The sequence below is a fragment of the Halichoeres trimaculatus genome, unplaced genomic scaffold (assembly GCF_033239565.1).
Source record: "Halichoeres trimaculatus isolate MK-OKI-2021-1 unplaced genomic scaffold, fHalTri1.1 fHalTri1_scaffold_6, whole genome shotgun sequence".
In the NCBI taxonomy this organism is placed as follows: domain Eukaryota; kingdom Metazoa; phylum Chordata; class Actinopteri; order Labriformes; family Labridae; genus Halichoeres; species Halichoeres trimaculatus.
This window is the reverse complement of record NW_027437184.1, coordinates 24,438,852-24,460,021: the sequence shown is the minus strand read 5'-3', so window position 1 is coordinate 24,460,021 and position 21,170 is coordinate 24,438,852. Positions and strand designations below refer to the sequence as shown.

Sequence of the window (21,170 nt, the reverse complement as noted above, 5' to 3'; positions counted from 1 at the left end):
AATAAAATGACAACTTAAACAAGAATAATCCTGCACAGGCATCTCCTACAGGCCTCTATACATGTGTGCTGGTGTCTGTGTCTGCCTCAACCTCCTCATCTGCCTGTATGTTGATGTTTTGGACGTTTCTGGGCAGAGAGAAAGCGTGGTTACCTCAGCCATCACAGTGGCCAAGCAACTTTGTGTGTTGAAAATAGAGAGTGGAAGAAATTATCCTGAGTGGGTATGCTAGTGGAGAAAGAAAAACACAACTTTTTCCCAAACGAGAGTGAAGCTTTGCTTAACTTTCACTCACTTTCGGGCACTTTGAGAGCAGCTCGGGACAAAGAGTGACGTGAGTTAGCTTTCTGCTAACCAGGTATGTGTCAAATACCCATGATTAGCTTGTGCTAACATATCAAGTCAGGTGCAATCAAGGGTCTCGAGTTTCTCCCACATAGAAAAGCAAAGCTACAGGTGGTTGCTAGGCTAGTGAATGTGTTCACAAAGTAATAGTTGGAGGCAGTGGGTGTGCGCTGCAGCTGGCACTGATCCAAGGAGGAGGAGCCCTGTTTGAATGTTGTGTTTACTGACAACTAATGAAAATTCCTGCAGACCCTACCTTTAAGTCTGACTCAGTCTGTGTTTAGGCTCAGTATACAGAGGACAAACAAACAGGTGACATCGTCTTTTTGTGAGTGAATTACTGCTCATAGGGATTTAATCCCTTGACTTCTGCAGTCCTTCCATTTATGAGTATCCTGCTAAACTAAAAAGTGTAGCTTTTAGTAGGTTTAAATGTGTTTAATTCATAGATACTTTTCTTTTGCTGTTACCTTCTAAAAAAGTTGTCAGCTTAGAGTCCTGCTGCAGTTTTCATGGATCAAGGACATGTCTGTTTTGTAGCCATTGACTTTACGTCCATGATCAATGAGTATTTCCCATTTAAAACAATCTGGGAGTTTGTATGTGGAGATGGGCACTGAGTTAGGTACTTTTATAGGTACCGACTGAAATCCATCTGGAGTACCAATTTACGTAAAATCAAACGGTACTATGTTTGGGTATCTAAATGCATCCTTGTGACTGTAAGGGAGTGGAAGAGTAGGTGGTTTTCCATGCTGGACATGAACACAGCATTGCAAGTTTATGTATTGAGAAATAAATATGTTAAATTGAACATGATTTTATTGATTTTATTATTACAAAAAAATAATATTGATTAACACATGAACACAGAAAGGGCACAGGAAATTGGTACTGTTGAGTACCAATACTAATTGTCAGGTACCAGGCACTGGTACCGTATTGTTTCAAATGTGAAAGGTACCCATCCCTATTTGTATGTGGAGTTTAAAATTGACAGCATGACCTGCACCATTAGTGTGCCTGACTTCCTGTCCAGGTTGATATACTTAGTTTCGATGAAGCATGCTGGGAAGGGACTTCTCCAACTTGCTTAACATGCAGCTTAGGCGCACTGCAGCACTCCCTGAGTGAACTGGAACATTGACTTGAATTGGAAAGGATTGGCCGTGTTGTATGCAGCGCTGACTAAATGTGGCATGTTGGCCAGATTCAACATGGGTCAACTGTATCATTTTAGGCTTCCAGTATCACACTGATCTATGTCCCATCTCCATCCCAACTTTTGATCTTTGATTGTAATCATTTCTGTGCTTGAAAGCTAGAGCCTTGTGGCACCATGATTGTCAGCTCTTTTGACAAATTCAGCTCCTGCAGCGCTTTGAGCACAAGGTTAGAGTGTCAGGAAACTTAAACACTGACACAGGGGTCATTTACTCGGTATAACCACGAGCATCAGCTTTAAACTGGCACAGAAAGTTGTTCTACTGTGGACTGTGCCAATTTTTGCAGTTTTTTTTTCTGAAATAGTCAAACAGGCCATCGAAAAGAGACAGATCTGGAAGAATGTTGTTAGCAAACGCTGTCTGTCTATCCTCTTTTACAGTGTTTATTATGACCCTTTTTAACCCACATCTGTGAAGAGGCTTTTCTATGTAAAGTGTGCAGATTTCTTTGGTGGGTTTTTTTTTCTGTTGGTGAAATTTGCAATTTTTTATTATGGCCTGGAGAAAAGGGGAAAACCTCAATGACAAGCCAGATCCCTACTGTGCAGACTCTTGTTAAAAAAGTAAGCAGGGGATATTTTGGCTTCATTGTACAATGCCAGGGGGACGGGTTATCCATTTTATATCCAGTTAGCGTTTATTTTACAAAATAAGTTTAGAGATAGAAGCTTTATGGTTGTTTAAAAGCCATTGCCATCCTTTACAGTAAACATCATAAATTAAAAAAATGACTCACACAAATCTCGACAGATGCATGAAGCTTACCACATCAGATAACAGAAGAGGAACTATCAACAGCAGATATTATGTTCTCACTTGAGTATCTTAATTGACCATGCAGGAGTGTCATCCTTTAAATTGAATCTTGATTGAGATTCATAGTGCCACGTCAAAACAGAAATTCACACCCCATATTCACCGTTTCCATTAATGAAATCCTGAAAGGTCTTCCTGCCTTTCACTGTTTAGGTGATATCTTAAAACTCGGCTATGTGTTGTGTTCAGGGCTGAGGATACACCCTGGAGGACACTTAAGACTCATGCCATTTCCTCAGGTTGATTAGAAAATCTTCAAAGAATTAATTCTTCCCTCTCCTATTGACATCACTGAGGACCCTCGGGAGCCTCAGGACCACTGGTTCACAGTACTCCTCCTCTCCATATCATCAGGTTACCGAGGAAACAGCTGTGTGTGTGTGTGTGTGTCGCCTCTCATTGAATAAGTGACATTATGCTGCAGCACATTTCTATCTAGAATCATCTGAAGTGGCCCATATGATGCATGACCAGTTGTACACTCACCAGCCACTTTATTAGACACACCTGTCCAACTGCTTGTTAACGCAAATTTCTAATCAGCCAATCACATGGCAGCAGCTCAATGCATTTCAGCATGTAGACATGGTCAAGATGATCTGCTGCAGTTCAAACCGAGCATCAGAATGGAGAAGAAAGGTGATTTAAGTGACTTTGAACGTGGCATGGTTGTTGGTGCCAGACGGGCTGGTCTGAGTATTTCAGAAACTGCTGATCTACTGGGATTTTAACCCACAACCATCTCTAGGGTTTACAGAGAATGGTCCCAAAAAGAGAAAATATCCAGTGAGCAGCAGTTCTGTGGGCCAAAATACCTTGTTGATGCCAGAGGTCAGAGGAGAATGGACAGACTGGTTGGAGCTGATAGAAAGACAACAGTAACTCAAATAACCACTGGTTACAACTGAGGTCTGCAGAAGAGCATCTCTGAACGCACAACACGTCCAACCTTGAGGCAGATGGGCTACAGCAGCAGAAGACCACACCGGGTGACCCTCCTGTCAGCTAAGAACAGGAAACTGAGGCTACAATTCACACAGCAACACCAAAACTGGACAATAGGAGATTGGAAAAACGTTGCCTGGTCTGATGAGTCTGGATTTCTGCTCCACATTCAGATGGTAGGGTCAGAATTTGGCTTCAACAACATGAAAGCATGAATCCATCCTGCCTTGTATCAATGGTTCAGGCTGCTGCTGGTGTAATGGTGTGGGGGATATTTTCTTGGCTCACTTTGGGCCCCTTAGTACCAACTGAGCATGGTTTAAAGTCCACAGCCTACCTGAGTATTGTTGCTGACCATGTCCATCCCTTTATGAGCACAGTGTACCCATCTTCTGATGGCTACTTCCAGCAGGATAACGCTCCATGTCACAAAGCTGGAATCATCTCAGACTGGTTTCTTCAACATGACAATGAGTTCCCTGTACTCAAATGACCTCCACAGTCCCCAGATCTCAATCCAATAGAGCATCTTTGGGATGTGGTGGAACAGGAGATTCTCATCATGGATGTTCAGTCGACAAATCTGCAGCAACTGTGTGATGCTATCATGTCAATATGGACCAAACTCTCTGAGGAATGTTTCCAGTACCTTGTTGAATCTATGCCACCAAGGATTAAGGCAGTTCTGAAGGCAAAAGGGGGTCCAACCCAGTACTAGCAAGGTGTGCCTAATAAAGTGCCCGGTGACTGTATATCATAGTGTTAATTAAATTCCTCAAGGATGGGACAGGAAACGAGACACTGGAGGAAAAGAATAAGAACTATTTTCAATCTCATGCAGGAAGTTGTGTAACGATATGAGGCGTTAACTGTCTGTTCCAGAGTGCTCCCAGCTTTTAACACAGCAGAAGTGCCACCGCTCCCACTATACACACAACTATGTGACAGCAATCTGTGTCATGCACCTTGATTCACAAACTATACACCTGCTGTCTTTGCTGATAACCTTGAAGCTCTGTTTCTCAACCAGCCTGGATCAGGAACAAAATCTGACCGCTCATTATCTGCCCCATGAAAAGCCTGAAATACCTCTTAATCCTCTGCCAGCTTCGATTGAAAACTGTTTTATTTCAGGCTTTATTGACTGTCTTTGCTTCAGGTGATGACATCAATGCAACCCGGAGCAAAACATCAGTGTTTTTCAGGAGATTCTGCTGTTCCTCTCCAATATGCTGTAGTCAGTCCTGATATGAAAGCGTTGGGCTTCAGGAGGAGTCTGACATTTGGGAGATTTTGATTGTCAACCTTTAAGGTCAGAGTAAACCCTGAAGACACATTAAAGGCAGCAGGTAAAAATAGTGAGCGTGAGACAGCTTTGTTTTTGTAAAACCTCAGGTTATATAAGGATAAAGAAAAATCTGAAAATTAAATAAAGATTGTTTGACTCTGACAAAACCTACGAAAGCAATTCAATTTTGGCTTCTATTTGAAAATCACAAATTAACAGCTTGATTGAGTTTGATTTTTATGCTTCGACAGAACAAACATGAGACACAGAAGATGAACATCTGCTGTGACATCCTGAGCACAGGAGTATGAATGTTCCTGCTTAATTAAGAGGAAACTAAATGTGCTAAATGATCTTGAAATGAAAACTATACCTTTGTGCTTTGGATTTTTCTCCATCTGAAAACTGTAAACCACTTAATGGATATTGTACATTCGAATCAAACAGCTGATCTAATCTCAATGCCTTTGGATCAGTTTGATAACTGTGCCACACTGGCACAAGCTCCAGCATTCTTTCATCAGACAATAGGTGATGATTTACACTGTAAATAATGTACCTGTTGAAAACGTGAATGCAGTCTTGGCAAGCACTGAAAGACCCTAAATTACTGCGTCGTACATTCACATGAGATCCCTCTCCCTTTCTCTCTCTGCCAAAATACAGCAGTACAAGTAATCTGTAAGTGGATAATCTACCTTACAAATTACGGATACGGTGGAAAAATTTGTGCCAGATTAAGATCGGCGACAATCACACAAATGATCATTTATCAGTGGGCGTCTGGAGGTAACATTATTCCTATGTGAACGCTGCAGCAGTGATTAATTCTCCTGCACATAAATGGGGAAATGATGGGAGCTGGAGGATGAATGAGGTTAGTGAAATTCCCAGAAGCAGTAGATATGTTGAGAAATTCAGAGTAATGCAGAAGCACTCCACAACCTTAAAATATTCAATTTCCTCACCCGGTCTTACAAATTATGTTTGGTGGTGCTGGATGAGTGAAGCCAGTGTGTCTCCATTTCTCACTCTCTGTATTAACCCAGCACGGCCTCCTTATTGTCCTGCTTTGTTCCACTTCTCGTCAGATTTGGCCCTGTGGAGCCAAGCTGTAAATTTCCCCTAAAGCCTCTTGGTCATGACTGACATGATCACGGCAGAGGCTTCAATAGACTTAGGGGGCTGTGGTTATCACTCCCTGTCAGCTGTTATCATCATCGTCATCACACTGTAGCTCTATGCCTGAGCCCCAGTTTACATACAGACATACATACTGAGTTTACATCTCAAGAGCTTCTATAGGATATTACTTATTATTAGAGCTAAGTGTAAATGTTTGTGTGAGAGAGTGTGTGTGTGTGTGTGTGTGTGTTCTGGGGCTGTTAGGGGAGCTGTGCGCTGAGCTGTGGCTAATATTAACCCTCATTGTTTTTCATCATTAGCTTGTTTAGACAAGAATTCCTTAAAGAGGGCATATTGTGCGCTTTACGCTTTATACCATCCCCTCTGGTACTCCTGTAGTAGCTTTAAGGATTTACAGCTTAACAGAATCCCTGTTTTTCTCTCTCTGGTGTTCTAGAAAGCTCTTATTCCAGCCACCGTCTGAAATGCTTTGTTTTAGCTGCTGTCTCTTTAAGGCTGCCCACTCCAGAGACCCCCACCCTGATGATTGGTTAGCCCTCTGGAGGCCTGTAGGAGGGGAAAGCACTGGGTAGACCTTGATGTTTGAGGCCCGCCTCATCAATGTGTCATGAACCAGATCCATAATGAGCAAGATCCTAATGAGATGATCTTGTCATTTTAGCAAGTCTCATCAAGATCTCAAGACGATCTTGTGCTACTACTATTAGAGCAGACCATTTTTGCAGATTACTGACAGATTCTGGGGTTTCAATAACACTTGAATATGTAGGGTTTTGAAAATGTTCACGCGTTTAGCATGAACATCCACCAGTGTTGATTTATACATATGTTTATACTATGGAAAAACATAAAAATTCCCTTTCAAGCTTCCTCCATAACAGGTTTTAAAGAGAAGTGCCTAGGGGTGGTCTGTGCTGACCAACATCCTGTTAGTAAGAAATCTGAATTCCAACAATCTGATTGGTCAAAAGTAACAAAGAACTCAGCAAACATAACAGAATTCAGTAGAAATTATTTGGCACAGCTCAACACAGGACCAAAGAATCTTCAGGTAAACATAAACAAATGGTTGGCTAGCACCTCTAGCCTTTAGTCTTGTGTGCGGGAGAATAACTGCTTGTCTATGTTGGTCACAGGCGGTTGTCTTCCAGTTTAACCACACACAACCTGCATACAACATTAACTCCTTTTCTAGAACAAAATAATGACAAAACATCTTGTGCATGCTATCGGTTGTTTTTTGGGATACAACCAGGCCAAGCATTGTAGAATTATGGTGGTAGCTATAGCTAGTGGTGGTGATGGGTGACCTACAGCTTTAACTAGCTCCATACAGGGAGTCAGACATGGCTGTAAGCTAAGCTGCTGCTGCCAACATTGGCTCAACTTGTTTCTGGAAGCAAAAAACAAACCTGGATCATATTAAAAATCTGTAACTTTCTTGTTTACCCTCTAGAAGAAACAGCCCGTCTGATTGGGAGGCTGCTAGCTGAGCTATTGCTGACATCTTCATGAGTGATTTCTTGAGACATCTAGCATTTATCTTTGAGAGTTCACTTTAGTGTTGCTTTGTTCACCTTCATTCACACATTTCTTCCTCTTTCCCAGTTTAAATCTACTTTCTCAACCAGCAGCTTGACTAATACTTTGCTGTTGTGAGTGGGTGTGTAGTAACAAATGTACAAGTCAAAGTCTTCAGTCTAACCAGCAGGTGTAGCTTATTCTGGTTTGTCACCGGCTGCTCCACGGCCTGCCTGGTGATGTTTTGGATAAAATGTGCAGGGTTATCAATTTAAATGTTACTGCAATACACTCCTGAGCCTGTGCTAATTCCTTTTCCTTGTTTACTTGCTGTTGCTGACTGGAGAGTAACCCTGTTATGTACCATAGTGAGCTATTTCCAAAACGTGTTCTGAACATTAACACTAATTTATGTGCAGAATATTTGCATAATGCTAAAAAACCCAAACCAGTGCTCTCCCACACCACTTTAGGAGACATTACCCTCATTTATTTTGTAATCACTTGAGGTACTTTGCATTTTACTGCATCATGCCTTACTGTGCCTCCAGGAACAATATGGAAATGCTAATCCCTGCAACTATCTGCCTCCATCTCTGCTACACGTTTTATTTGACTGCATCTGTTTGCAGAATCTGAAGAATAGCAATTACAAACAGATCCCCTAATCGCGCCTCTTCAGATGGAGCAGGTTGACGAAGTCACACAAGCACAACATATCCATCTGTAGCTCTAGGAAAAAAAAAAAGATAACACCTTCTCTGTCAACAAAATCTGCTCCGCCTGACACGTTCCCTGCTGGACAATAAATCTGAGTTTGCTTCCTCTCCACCATGCAGCCATTCACTGTGAAAAAAGCAGCGCTGTGTGTCTCAGCAGATGAAGAAACTGGCTGAGAAGAAGTCATTTACTTGTGGTCACACTCATGAGTCCAGGGAGTCATCGCATTATGAGCCCTGTAGCGTGCAGGCTGAGAGATGGTGGGTGGGGGGAGAGGCTGTGAGGAGCTACAGATGACTGTGCAGTACATCAAATGAGAGGTGTGGTGAAAACATAAATATGTGATGTGCAGGAGAGGAAAAAGGGCTTAAAATGTGGCAGGCAGGAGGAGGACAGACTGAGCAAGGAGGGAGTGGGGAAATTATCCTCAGACTGAAAGACATCTCATAACCTTGATCTGGAGGATGTCCAGTAATTAGGAGCAGAGCTCGACCTCTGACATGAGCTGGGTGAAAACATGAAAAGATGAGGCTAATCATAGCACTGTGTGTAGAGTGTCTGCCTGATAAGCCTCTTTTATCACCTCTGCACATGACTATTTACCTCTCTAGCCTAAAGCTGTGAAATGCAATATTTCTTCTTGTGCTACATTTATCATTTATTTATGTTGTGCTTATTTGCATGTGGACATGTTTGTCATATAAATCAAACCCACAAACTCATAACCATCTCAAAACCAGCTTCTTTGCAGTGTTGTCTGTCGATGGACTTTAATAAAGCATGAAAAATCAACAACAAATACCTGTGAGACAGTAACATAGTTAGCAAACTCAGCCATAGATACATATTTTGAAATCACGTGGCTCAGCACTAACATTGACAGAACAATGACAGACCAGAAATCAAGACGCTGGATTCAACATGACTATGAGCAGGAGCCCTTTGCAAATGATTTATCTTTCCTGCTAAATTCCCAAACACCACATTGTGCTCACTTGCATATGGTGCTCAGCTGGGGACCTTGAGTTGTAGGAGCTACTGGATTTCCAGCACCCTCCCTCATCATGGGTAGCAGACAAATATGAAAACAACAATGCCAGACCCATGAGTGGGTGTCCTGTCTGTGTCCTATGCTTTGTTGACCCATTTTAACACGTTCCTTTAAAGGGGGGCTGCATGTACATTTGGAAGGGGTGAGATGTTTTTCTAGAGGACTTAAATTATTCAGGCTCTGGAGTCTAGTGTTGCGGAGACATCACTGCAGTTAAGCGCTGCTCAGCAGCATATGTGACTATTGACACACAACATGCCATGCGTGCTCAGACACAGGAGGGGTGAGGGGACAAGGAGAGAGGGAGAGAGGAGATTGTGTTTTTAATGAGGCAGGCTCCTGTCTCCTTATTAAATGCTACAGCAAAGCCCAGTTTGGATAAGTTTGAATATGAAAAAGGCAATAAAAATGGGAGAAAAAGAAACACATGACTGTTTGAACTGTGTGTGTCTGCCCGCATTAGTTAGTCTGTTTCTTGCGTCAGTGAAATGTATCGATTAGGAGACAAGAAACGCAAACACGTCGCCGATAGCATTTATTTTACAGACACTGTTGTTGACATTGAGGGGCAGTTAGCTGCCACAGCCTGCGCTTTATACCGGGGGTTTAATTCAAGGTTAAGTTAGCCCGTACTCAACAGTCTTGTCACAGGTTGCGGTAGCTTGGTCCTGACAGGATTTCCACTGGCACCCTGGGTCAGAGCACGAGTCCGGAGTTACAGTCCAGGTGCGGATTTATGACCTACAGAGTCACGCGCGCTTTCCTTTTAATTGCCCATTAAGGGAAAGTGACAATTATGCTCGCGCCGTTGTGTCGCATTGCATTTGACTGTCCTGAGAAGTCAAGCTGAGGAAAAGCGTTTAACACCGCCATTTTCGGGCTGAATTCCGTCAGATAAAAGAAATAAAACAAATACAAAGCACATTTGTTGCTTTGACCGCCAAAACAGCACTTTGAACATGCCGACGCGAGCTCACTGATCAGCGGGCAGCTGAGGCAGGCAGCGCCGCATCCTCACAACAGCACCGTTCCCACTTGCGAGGGAGACCTGTTAAACCGTCAATTATACTGCGGTAGTTGTTGCATGTGAATGAAACATTGCTATATATCACATTTCCAACTGTCTCCAGTTATAACTCTAGCAGTGACATGTGCGTAACCCCACAATTCACGTCATATGTAAAGCACAATACATAGGTAATGACAGGCTTAAAAAATAACAGTCTCACCAGCAGCAGCACTGAGGGACGCGTTTCTTGCTCTTTCTTCTCTTCCCCGGCTGGCTTTCCTGGGAGTTAATGAGGTTCAGACGTCTGGTCCGTGTGGTTTCTCCCTCAGCTGTAACTGTCCACTGGGTCTGGGTTTTTTCTTCCTCTTCTCTCCAGCGGTGAAATAATAGGGGGAAATAATCAGCGTCCTCGCGCACAGCTCTGCCCTCTTGAAACTAACCTTCCCGCCCCCTCCTCTTGCCCACCTCAGATTGGTGCCGACCAGGAGGGGCAAACCCTGAACCCGAGGGCTGCTTTACAGGCGGTGATCTGTCAAGCGGATCAATGCGCACATGGACGCACTGGACGTTTGTACTGTTAACCAAGCAGCTTGTCAGTGATGCTCCCGACAGCTGGAAGGGAGTCCTGTGTTTTCTTTTTTTTTTCCCTTCTCCCTCCTCTCTTCTCCTCCTCGTGCGTTATTGCACAACAACCTCCCGGGCGGACACACAGCAGTTAGTGGGCCCGCGCGATCGAGCCGCGGTTTGAGCGCTGACGCAGGTGCCCAAGGTCCTACCAGGACCGACAGAGATGCCAAGCCTGTGAGCGGCTGCTGACAGTGATATAGCAAGCTCATATGAGTCATTGCAGTAGAAGGAAATGGGTGCACGTAGTTTTCACTCAGTGACCTTGGGGTGGTGGGGTGGGGGGGTCTAATCTATGAAAAGAGCAGTGAAAAATCAGTGCTGGAGAAGGGGGTGGTGAGACCTTTCACCTCTATCTTCAAAAACGTGCTGCAAGGTGCCCTTGTGCAAGGCGTGCAATGTCACCTCTAACCCTTGCTCAAGCAGCAGCAAATAGTACAAGACAGCACTTCCAGTGTGCCAACTCCCAGGTGTGTTTGTGGGAGTGTTTGTGTGAGCAGCCAGGAGTCTGACCTGATTTTGTTCTCCATTTAATGAACAAGATCAAATATGGAACAGCTGGCAAAATGAAGTATTGCAGCTGCATTTGATTTGATAATCGCTGTGCTTATCATACATCATGAACACTTTTTGGATTTATTGCAAAGCTTTGTGTTGGAGCCACAATGACTTCTGTCAGCTGTGCTGTGCTGTATTTTCTGAACTGTGTGTACTTCCATGTAAGAGACGACTCACATGTTGCATAACTTTTGGTCAAGTATCTTTGACAAGCACGCTAATCCGATTAAACATGGATTATGTCTCAAGTGAAACTCTCATCTTTTAAAAAATAGCATTACTCTGATGATCAAAATGCTCATATATGACACTTTACTGAAATATAATATAAAACAGATGGAAAAACTCATGTGGAGCACCTGCCAGCAGGTCACATTTGATGTAAACTCTACTGCATCATATGCACAAATGCTGCTGGCAATTTGCAATATAACAGTATCTGTATTGGTTTATTAAAGAGCCTAAGGCTGAAATCACAATGATTACTTTTTTGAGGAAATGTATTGCTGTAGTTATCAAAATGTCTCTTTTCAAATTCTTCTCAGGTTGGGGGGTTCAGCAGCTCTGAGAAAAGCATCTTAATCTCAGTGAATGTAGATTTTTAATTCTGTTGTCAAACCTTCATCTTTTATTGGATAACCTTACAATGTTATTCACACTGCCCTTAAATTGACCATATATGGTTAAATGTTTCATCTTCACAGGTGCAACTTTCTTCCTAAATATATGAAGAAACATGAAAGCATTTAGTTGTTGATGTAATTGATGCAAATACTGACACTGAAAATTCATGTTGATCATAAAATGTTTTTTCACCTACCACACACATGTATAAACACAGTCTTAAACGTAATCTAAATCTGATCTAACAAAAGAGCTTATACATGCTGATTTTGGTTAGAGATATGCACTTTGGCTGTTAAAACCCCTCATCTTTGATAAAAACAGATTAAAACATAAAAGATAAATAATTTATATGCAGTATTTGTGCTGTGTTGACTGTTTTCAGGGCCTGCAGTATCCTGTTGCTCTGCATGCTCCTGCAGTCAGGAATAAACCAAATAAACATTCAAGATTCATGAGGAATAAATGAGCAACTTTTGCAGACAAAACCCTCTGAGAATAAAAGTATAATATCGGCTCAGATTATTCCTCAATCCACAGGGGGCTTTGGCAAAACTGCTGCTATTTGTCTGAAATGAGTTTAGCAAGGTAGACAACAGACAGGTCTTATCCTTTTTTTAAGCTGAGCTATGGGAAACATATTAAATTTGAGAACTTTTTGTTACTTTAAGATCAGCGAGACATCAGTTAACCTACATGAGAGACCTCACTTTTAAAAACATAAAGCTGCCAGTATGGTGAGAGCAGGAACAAGGATTCCTGTTGGATTCAGAGAATCCTGGGTTCATCTGTGCATTCAGTAATCTTTTATTCTTTAAGTACATGTTTCAACTCTCGCTTACCGTCCACCCACCTCTTTACATTGGAGAGCAACAGAGGTGCAACATCATGCACCGCTGCATATGCTGGTGGTTCAGTGAAATGTGCCGTGTCTGATGATCCTCCATCAGTGTCTTCCAAAGCAGAAAGATCACAATCCCACACGTCATTAAATGTAGTCCATCGTCTGTGCTGCTCAGAAATATGCTGGTTGAAAGTGTTGCACAGATAGCAACAGTGTTGTAAATGTTTCTGTGATGTTATTGCTTTCGTTGTTGATACCTCTGCCTGATCTATGATGGCTATACTAACCACAACAATGTTAACTTAGATAATTGTTGCTTTATTTAGATTACTTTTTCCACTTTGCAGTGGAACATCACACAACACACCACCACCCACTTTTTAATCTACCTATCACCCCAGCTTTTAACTCCATCTTTGTGTTTATGATGAGTGAAAGGCCAAAGTGAGATTCCTTCTGTGTGGTCCACTCCAAGCCGTCTTGCGTCCTGCCCCTAATTTCATTTCCTCAGAGGGGTTCCCCCTTGCTCATGCAGTGGGTTCAAGGTCGCGTTACAATTTTCATTTATCATTTTCATTTATTGTTTCATTGTGAGGCCTTTGGAGACTGTAATTGCAATTAGAGGCTGTAATAAACTTGATTTGCTGTGAGCTCCTGTGGGCGAGGAGAGGAAGAGGTGCTGGCCTGTGAGCCTGAGAGACACAAACAGAGACGGGTTCGGGTGTCTGGCTTTAGGTTTTCAGGGTTTTTTTTATTGTGGGGTGAAAATCATTATAATAGACCCTGGAGCTAATGGCTTCCTGCCTGTGTCATCGATGCCACCTGCTTTGTTTGCTGCCCTCTGGCTTATCTAATGCTGCCCTTATTTGTTTTTATACCCAACCTCCCAACACATTTGTAGTAGTTGCATGAACAGCTTAAAACACAACATTTCACACTCATTTTACAGTTCCTGTGCTGTAGATGTGTGACTTCATGAATCAAGCACAATCTTCCATTTCCTTGCTGTCTCCAGTTACCGAGTGTCTTACAGTTAGCTTCCCCTCAATAATTCCTTGAGCTGGCATAATGATGTCCTCCAGCTAATAATTATAGACTCTGTAAAAACTGACACTGAGATATGTGTATGTCTGGGCTGCTTTTGTTAATTAGTCCCAGCTTGTGGACAGAGATGTGTTGGCTTTAGAAAAAAAAAAGTGTATGCAGAGGAAAGTGAGGCAGTTAGTTTTTAAAAAAGGACTTTACTCATAAAAATATGAACAGGCTTTACAACAGAGCCTTGTTGGCTTACAACTCATAATTCTAAAACAATGTTTGCCTATAAAAGCTTTTTGAATATATTGGGATGTTAAGGAATTCTTTTTGTTTTTGTTTTTCTAATACCTCTATCCAGACAGGACAGGAGTGGAGAGAGTGGGGTGTAACACTAGAGAAAAGGGCTACAGATTGGGAATGGGAGGTTGCTTGAGGACTAGCACATTTTACTATGTGGCCCCCTGAATTTAGACTTACCATAAATTATTCTGTTTATAAATACTTTTTTTCATAGTAAAATGTACATATTTTTTCACCATGGTGTAACAATCATAAACATCTCTCAGATCCCAAGCAGCGCCTTTCAATTGCAACATTTTTCACTGCTAGCTGCTAAAGTTCAAGATTGTTGAAGCTTTTGAAAAAAAATTTGATGGATGTAAAACAGACTGAACAAATACTGAAGCTTCTTCATAGGCAACAAAAAGACTGAGAATCACATGGTCCTAATCTTCTTCCTTATAGAGGGATTATTTGTCAACAACGCTGGATGCGCGCGCAACTTGGGTGCAGTAGCACTGTGGAGTATAATGGTTTGTCAACCCACGTAGAGGAGCTAACCACCAAAAAACACATTTTTAAACTAAATATCATCACCTATACAGATGATAAACGGCTACCAGGTTTGTAACATAGCAGTGAGTGGACAGAAGAGATCAGCAAGTGGAGAGACGCTTTTAGCAGAGAAATCCGACGTGTACCCAGAGAGCAATTTAAACACACAACTGTCACTCGATGCTCATGACTGCATTATTCGTGGACACTTACCAGACTGTGACAGACCAGAGTGTAAGCGTGTCAATAAATGACAAACCCTCCCAGACCAAAAAAAGCACACGGACTGCTGAGTCTGAGACCCGGTTCATGATAAGAGAACCAGAAAACTACATCCAGATATAATTATTTAACCGCAGATGAGCTGGTGTCTCAGTGTAAAGTGTGACCCTGTTAACTGGCGACACGTGGCTGTTAATCACTGATACTGTCTCCTGAGAGTCACCAGTTAGCATGGTCGCTATTAACTCCAAAACACTGGTTGCTCTGCGACGGTTAAAACTTGATAGACGTTGCCTCTGTTGAGTAGTATCGTTTCTAAAAACTGACCACAGAACAACCGTACATTTATATGCTGCTAACAGGTCGAATTTAGTGTTTAAAAAATGCTAACTCGTCTGAATGATTGGAGCTAAACTCTGCTTCTGCGGTCAAGATGCGTGCTCATCTTTATGACGTAGGCTGATAATCCCTCTTCACACATGTAGAGGATAATTCTTCTCCTAAAGAGTAAAGAGGTACCTATTTGTGTAAAGAAAAAAAAATCGGTTCAACCTGAAAAATTCTAACAGGAGCTTTAATTTGCAAAATGACAGTTATTTTTAATTTTTTAATTTATTTTTTCAAAATGAGGAAGCTTGAATATGCAAATATTTGAGATTTAAAAAAAAGAAATCCCTCAAACAACTCAAACACTAGTCAAACATTTGGTGATTCATTTTACTTCAGAGAACTAATCAGCAGCTTCATTCCCAACACTCTAAACTCCATAATCAGATCTGTCTACATTTCAGAATGTGTTGTTTCAGCACTGGTTCAAACACGGTGATCCTGCAGTCGCACAATTAAGAATCACTCTTACAGCTCAAGTGTTGTCATTGCCCAACATGATCCATTTTGAGAATATCTTATCTCTCATTAGCTTCTCTGTCTGCAGGTCAGGGACTGTCTGTCAGGGGCTCTCCAGCATAAAGAGGTGAGCTGGTCAAAAGGTTACTCACGGCCTCTCCAAGGTGTGAACATGAGCATGTGAATGTCAGCTGGGTGAGTAATCCCACTGTTTCACCCAATCTTTTGCTCCTGTTGTCTCCTTATTTCTTCTTTTCTTTCCTCCTAATGAGTGTGACCTTTCACACATTTATTTTTTCTGAAAATGAGGCTGCTGTTTTTCTTACATTCATTAGTAAATAATGAAAACCCAACCAAGAGGCCCTGAGCTCCCCTTGTTGTGTGTGTGTGCCCAGACCTGAGCCACAGGTGCAGAGGTTGTCAGGGCTGATAAATAAAAGCAAGATGATGGCAAGACTTGATTTTTTTCTTTCATGAAGACAAAGCAGCTTGTTAGTTCCCTGCAGATGGGCCTTGTGTCGTCATTGTTTGGAGATAAATCAATAAATCTCCCTTCAACTGTGTAACCGCCCTGTGGCAGCTTCGAGTATCTATGTAAATTAACAATCAGTCCCATCACTATGCATGACACAGGGCCATGTCCATGATGTCTGAAATGTGAGAGAACTTTTTTAACGGACAAGTTCAGGCAGGAAACACCACGCCACATCAGCTAGCCATCAGCTGATGCTAATTAGCGCTAATTACTTTCAGCATTAAATGCCAGGCAGTTCATTGAAGCTGTCAGCTTTTCATTTAAGCCATCAGCTGCTCTGTCATTCACTGGTTCTGCCACACTGCTCTTTGTGTGGATTAAACACTGCAGCCTCTTCCTCCGCCTGTGCCAGCTCCCCTGGTGATCAAATATAGAGGCAGTGGTATGTTTCTGTGGACCTGCATGATAACAGCGAGCACATATCAGGGATATACATTTGCCCTGGTCTAAGTGGCACCGGGGTGTTTTGATCCTGTGGGCTGTGGATTCTGACATGGAGAACTGTTGAAAAGACACTCTTTGCTGCTGAATGCACCTCCGTTAACATTTTTGCAGTAATGGCTAAAACGGTAGGATGGGGATGTTTCTGAGTGAAGTGTGCGCTTTTTTTTTTTTAAAAGAGCCAAACCAACATTTTAAAAATGATGCACCATTTTTTCCTTGCAAGGAAATTAAATACACAGGGTAGAGATGTGATAAAAGTGTAATTGTATCTATTTCAACACCATAGTATGTCAACTGTTAATGTTGTGTGGACTTTTTGTAAAACATAAACAAAGCAAACATCGAAGAATTAAAGAACATTTTACATAATTTTCTATTATCATACATAGTGTTCAGCTTTTGGGCATCACTTGTTTATGGCGTGGTGTTATGCAATGATCCCAGGACTAGGATGTCCCAGAGTGGGGGAACATCAGCAACTGCACTCAAGTTTCCAAACAGCAGTATGAGACAGTTCATGTTTAATGTGCGACACACCTCAAATCGTTGTTTTCTAAATCCCTGTTTGACCATCTGCAGCAGAGCCTCCATGGCGGGCTTCAGGGTAAAAGTGAGGAAAGATTATCTTATTGATCACATACAGTTACATACAATGAATTTGTTATTATTGGTGATATACTCAGGCAGTCGGCCAAGGCATTGTAGAAACCTTGTGAGAGGTAACCCCCAACAATGCATACCACCCCCACACCTGTCAGGATCTGACAGGTGTTTTCATGGGGGGCATGGTGTTTCATAGACAGTACTCTGTAATTTGGTTATTTTCAGCAGCACTAGGGGTCGTCTATTGTCTTCACGACAGAAGAAGGTTTTGTGATAGAAAGCTTGATCCAAAAATTGAAATGTTTCAAACAAATCACAGATTATGAATTTTATCATTTGTGTCTGCTACCAGAGACTCCAGAGGATTTGTTATACTTCACTGGTAGGCTGAAGACTTAAACAGAGCAACACCAGACATTGAGCAAACATCCTGTTTTGTTTTTTGTTTTTTTCTCTTAGTGAAGTTTCTGACTGAAAAAAACCCCCACAAAAAAACAAGCACAAACAAACATATGCTAAGTACGAGACAATGTATGGTTAGCGGGTAGTTATGAGAAAGACCCAAATGAACAGCCCACTCACCATGCACCACCATGCTAGGTACTCCAGTACTAACATCAGAGAAAAACATTTTGTGTAACAAATGTACCATAATTGAATTTTTAGATATTATTTATCTATTTAGTTTTTGAAAAATTGTCAGCAATGGAATCATAGCTGTCTGTAGTTGTCAAGTTAAGATTAAACTATTCTCGTTAAGCTCTCGTGCAAGTTCTGCAGTTGATGCGCCTTGAAGAAATAACATGGCAAATATCACAATTCTTAACACTTAACTGTGAACCTAAAGCTGCTCTCATCTGCTCCACTGCCTTTGTTATGATTACTGGACAGGATCCAGTATCAATACTGTTAAGCCTGTTGAGTTAGCATGCTAACCACAACCTGCGTTTTTAGCTACTTTTTTTGACCACCATGAAGCAAACTGAAACTGATGGTTGTCCCTCAATTACAGTCTGTGTTATACAGAAATATTTTCTGAAGATTGATTTGACATGACGTGTGATCAGTCTGCCTCTAGCATTGCTCATGTCAGGATTTTTGACCAATCAGAATCCAGCATGTGACACAGCCAGGAGATCAGTAAGAAATCTGGGTATCATCTTGATCATCTTGGCCTTCAGAACAGGCGTGAAATATCAACCATCTCTTAAGGAGAAACTCTGTATTTTTTATTAAGATGCAGCCGCATTATTCAGTTTTTCTCTTCATTAAAATGTATCATCTACCAAGACCCTGTAGTTGGTTCTTCCATGCTGCTATATGATAGAAGCTGCCAGTGCTTGATGTAATATTTTCATGGTGGCATCATTGGGGAACTTCAGCTTGCTGTGTAAGCGACTACATGGATCAAGGAGAAACAGATGATAAAACCAGAAGATCTCCCAGAAACTCAATTATAACAGCACTGTGTACTGTGATGGTGCAATAGATGGCGTCCCTTCTCACACCTTTCATTAGAGGCAATATGAGAGGGCCTTAAACTTCAGGTATCATTACTGGCACAACCCAGCATTAACATGTTGTAAATATTCCTTTTGGAGGAGCCCCCGTGTATGAAAGCAGTGCTGTGTGATCACCACATAAAAATCAAGCAGCACAAATCAGTGTCAAGCGTGTAATTAATCACCCAGTGCTTTGGGATTCAGCTCATAAACACTGCTTGTCATGGTCCAAAGAAGAAGCTTGATGCTAATTGCTTTTGAAAATATTGTTGCTTGTTAACAAGTGCTCCCTCCCTCCATCCATCAAACTGTCCAGTCAGTGTAACCACTTTTATATCTCCCACACTCTTTACTCCCAAACATGATGAGGAAATGACCCCATTGTTTAGGGTTATGTAAAGACCATCAAGATGGGTAAAAAAAACAAATGACACGCCAAGTACTGGGACTTTGTGCTATCTCCTGTTGGAGGCTGATAATCAAGTTGCTATCAAACAAGGTTTTTTCGTGGTCTGTGTTGATTTATGTATTGATTTCGTAGGTAATTTTGGAGTAATACATTTAAATGTGTAATGAGACCATGACTAACTCTCGGTCCCACGCAGCATAAATGAAATCCCCTCAAAGACTCAGCAGCAAACTCAATTCAGACCATTTAGCACAAAATAATCCCAGATGGGACTCTCTGGCATTTTCCACACAAGGAGCGCTGCCGCTCAGAGGACAGGAGGAGCTCACGGCCAAACACGTCGTTCTACAGCCACGCTTCTCCATCCTTGTTCTTGGCATCTGAGCGTCTGCTGGTTTTCTGTCCCATCACCTCGTTAATCGAAGCTCATTGCATTCTCTCATTACCGAGGTGCTCAATCAGGGCTTGATGAGATGGCTGAGATGAAGGCCAGGAACATATTTAAGCTGAAATCTCCCCACAGTCGTCCCCCAGATGTATGTATATGTGCAGCAGGCCCTGGGGAGACTGGGTGTGAGCGCTGCTTGTCCCTGAAGTGTAATGACTGCTGAGCACAGAACACAAGTTTACATTTGTTCACAGGAATAAATCTCTGGAGATTGCACAGGTTTGTGTGTACACAGGATCAGAATGACTCAAGTTCCCAGTTGTGTGTTTGAGGAGTTGTTTCATAAAAGAATATTTCTTTCCCATGGTATGTTGTTACTATGAGGTTGCCAAAGAGGCAATTCAAAGAGGAAAAATAAAACTTTCTCTTACATGTGGCAGAGTGTGTATAAATATGGATATGTTATTAAATGAGGCAGTTTGCTCTCATAAATAGAAAGCACCTTGTATAAAAGATCCTTGTTGACCCCACTCCCCTTAACAATGTGTACGCTGGGAGAGTCCATTATGATAGAAGTATAACAGAAAAAACTGAAATTACTCTGAACACAAAGAGAAACCGGAGAAACTCATGAAAAAGGGTGGAAGGGATGAGGAGTGGGCATCCTGACCTGGCAGAGGAGAGCTGTAGCTCAGACAGGCTTTAAATCCTGGGTCTGCCTTCCCTGAACTCCCTCCATCATCTGTTTCCTCTCTGTATGTCTCCTTCTTTTTCTCTTCCCATTTGGGTTTGATGGACGGTAAGAGCTAGCAGTGGAGAAAACTGTTGAGCCTCTCTGAGGTGTTGTAGGACTAACTTGACCAAGCACTGGTGAAGGGAAGTTCTCACTTGATATCCATGTTGGTGTGTTGGCTCTTGTGCCCCATATACAGTTGCACACAAAATTGTTCATCTCTGACTGCAAATTGGGGTTTATAAGCAAAATGTGTTGTTGAGGCACCAACAATGTCATCCAGATCATGACCCTGAAGCAGGAAGCGCCCCAGTTGGCCTACGCAAAAGGTGGCTACCCTCTCCCTTGCAAGGAAAGCCAAACACAACTGACACATCCTGCATGCCACAACAATGCAGTCAGCTCCTCCAAGCAGGCTTAGCCCCCCCCCGCGCCTTCCTTCAAGATGGCGGCTCAAGAACTGTTCGCGTACATCCCAGAGGACTTGTCTGTAAAGGCCTGCCTATCAGCTGCTTGAAAGTAAGAGTGGGAGTTGGCAGGACAGATGCGTTCGCACCAGTACGTCCATGGGGATGGCACTGAAGATGAACTACTACCTACCGACGATGAACTCTCCTCAAACACCTAACCGGGGTTTATCTGCTGTGGGTCACCCTGGAGGAAGTTGCAAGTGTGGGGAGCCTGAGCAGGCCGCTTACCGCATCATCATCATGATTACTGACTGTACAAGCCACCTTCCAAGGAGGGCCTCCTCACAGTGGGAGCTGACACAAGGGTCTGGTTAAATGGCACAGAGCTGGATGTTTGCCGACAATACAAAAAAGAAAAAACAAAAGCACAATGTATTAAGTTTTCACTGTTTGCAATCAAATACATTTGAGAGCAGTGTAAATCTCAATGCA

The 21,170-nt window shown here is 42.2% G+C and overlaps 2 protein-coding genes across 4 annotated transcripts in view; one reads left to right on the top strand and one right to left on the bottom strand.

The window, feature by feature from the left end:
• The window catches only part of gabra3 (gamma-aminobutyric acid type A receptor subunit alpha3), a 167,335-nt gene extending 156,481 nt beyond the window's left edge, over window positions 1-10,854 (bottom strand). For all 3 annotated transcript variants that reach the window (XM_074672399.1, XM_074672401.1, XM_074672400.1), the window contains exon 1: window positions 10,288-10,854. The gene's annotated coding sequence lies outside the window, so the exon portion shown is untranslated. The remainder of the gene's footprint in view (window positions 1-10,287) is intronic.
• The window catches only part of gabrb4 (gamma-aminobutyric acid type A receptor subunit beta4), a 354,886-nt gene that overhangs the window by 165,888 nt on the left and 167,828 nt on the right, over window positions 1-21,170 (top strand). The window lies entirely within an intron of this gene.